Genomic DNA, 2,653 nt, shown 5'->3' with positions numbered 1-2,653 from the left:
TTTATTTCACTCAGGATTGGGTTTCTCTACCAGGTGTTCTTCCCGTTGCTTCGGGGGGTATTCACGTTTGGCATATGCCTGCTCTGCCCGAGATCTTTGGAGATGATTCCGTACTCCAATTCGGTGGTGGAACCTTAGGGCATCCTTGGGGAAATGCACCAGGTGCCGTAGCTAATCGAGTAGCTCTCGAAGCATGTGTACAGGCTCGGAATGAGGGTCGTGATCTTGCTCGTGAGGGTAATGAAATCATCCGTGAGGCGAGCAAATGGAGTCCTGAATTAGCTGCTGCTTGTGAAGTATGGAAGGCGATCAAATTTGAATTCCCAGCAATGGATACTTTGTAATCCGGTGATTACTATTCGTTCTAGATAATTGCAATTAAACTCGGCTCAATCTTCAAAAAAGGATTGAGCCGAAGACAAAGATACTTAATTTATTGCATAAACATAATATATCTTTTTTTTCTTTTTTATTATATCCATAAAGTTCTATATTCTAATCGATTAGATATATCTTATCTATTAGATATATATTAGAGTCTAGAAATGTAGAGTATATAAATAAATGGATATGGAATAGTTAAATTGGAGTATTTCAATAAAGAGAAATAGAAAAAATTCAATTAATAATTTAATAATTTTTCTAAAAAATTAGAAAGAATATTGACAAATATCAACTAGAATATATTTATTTATATAATAAAAACAAATTACTAAAAATATAATCAAATTCGATTTATATTAATATTTCATTCTTTTTTTTTCGAATTTGAATTCATTTGTTTTTCGCGATTCTATGTTTTCAACACTAAACCAAAATTGACAACAGTATTAAAAACAAATATAATCCGATCGTGAAGAAATCGATCGATTTCTTCACGATCGGATTATATTTGTTTTCAATACTGTTGTCAATATTAGTTTAGTGTTGAAAACATAGAATCGCGAAAAACAAATGAATTCAAATTCGAAAAAAAAAGAATGAAATATTAATATAAATCGAATTTGATTATATTTTTAGTAATTTGTTTTTATTATATAAATAAATATATTCTAGTTGATATTTGTCAATATTCTTTCTAATTTTTTAGAAAAATTATTAAATTATTAATTGAATTTTTTCTATTTCTCTTTATTGAAATACTCCAATTTAACTATTCCATATCCATTTATTTATATACTCTACATTTCTAGACTCTAATATATATCTAATAGATAAGATATATCTAATCGATTAGAATATAGAACTTTATGGATATAATAAAAAAGAAAAAAAAGATATATTATGTTTATGCAATAAATTAAGTATCTTTGTCTTCGGCAACTCCAATTATAGAGAAACAAAAAGTAACGAGCTTTCATTCTTTTTAATCGAATGATTACCCCATCTAATTGGACGTTAAAAATATATTAGTGCTTGATGCGGGAAAAGCTTTTCCCATGAATGGATTATTTATTTTTGTTATGAGTCCTAATTATTAGCTATTCTCCATTACGGGGTGGCGATCAATGTGTAGAAGAAAGAGTATATTGATAAAGATATTCTTTTTTCCAAAATCAAAAGAGCGATTAGGCTGATAAAATAAAGGATTTCTAACTAGCTTGTTATCCTAGAACAATTAGGTGGAAAAAGCAAGTGGAGAGAATCCGTTGATCATTTTTTGGTATCTATTCATAATTCGTTTTAATTCGAATATCTAGAAATACCCCGTTTTGACTGTATCGCACTATGTATTGGATTTCCAATCCAATAAATCTTTGATCCCTTTGACAAAATTGAATTTGAAAAATGAAAGAATATCAAAGATATTTAGAACTAGATAGATCTCGTCAACAGAACTTCCTATACCCACTTATTTTTCGGGAGTATATTTATGGACTCGCCTCTGGTCATGATTTTAATAGAAATCGATATATTTTGTCGGAAAATGTGGATTATGATAAGAAATCTAGCTTACTAATTGTAAAACGGTTAATTACTCGAATATATCAACAGAATCATTTGATTCTTTTTGATAACGATTCAAGTCAAAATCAATTTTGGGGGTCTAACAAGAATTTGTATTCTCAAATAATATCAGAGGGTTTTGCCATTGTCATGGAAATTCCATTTTCCCGACAATTAAGTTCTTCTTTAGAGGAGGCGGAAATCATAAAATCTTTTAATAATTTGCAATCAATTCATTCCATTTTTTCCTTTTTCGAGGATAAATTTACATATTTAAAATTTTTTTCCGATGTACGAATACCCTATCCTATCCATCTGGAAATCTTAGTTCAAACTCTTCGATACTGGGTGAAAGATCCACCCCTTTTTCATTTATTAAGATTGTTTCTTTATGAGTATTGTAATTGGAATAGTCTTATTACTCAAAAAAAACTTATTTTGACTTTTTCAAAAAGTAATCCAAGATTTTTCTTGTTTCTATATAATTTTTATGTATGTGAACACGAATCCATCTTCCTTTTTTTACGTAAAAAATCCTCTTTTTTACGATTAAACTCTTTTAGCGTTCTTTTTGAGCGAATCTATTTCTATACAAAAATAGAGCATCTTGTAGAAGTCTTTTCGAATAATTTTTCGTCTACCTTATTATTCTTCAAGGATCCTTTGATTCATTATGTTAGATATCAAGGAAAATCCATTCTGGCTT

Source organism: Arachis ipaensis, chromosome B03 (assembly GCF_000816755.2).
Source record: "Arachis ipaensis cultivar K30076 chromosome B03, Araip1.1, whole genome shotgun sequence".
Lineage (NCBI taxonomy): Eukaryota > Viridiplantae > Streptophyta > Magnoliopsida > Fabales > Fabaceae > Arachis > Arachis ipaensis.
This window is presented reverse-complemented; position numbering follows the sequence as displayed.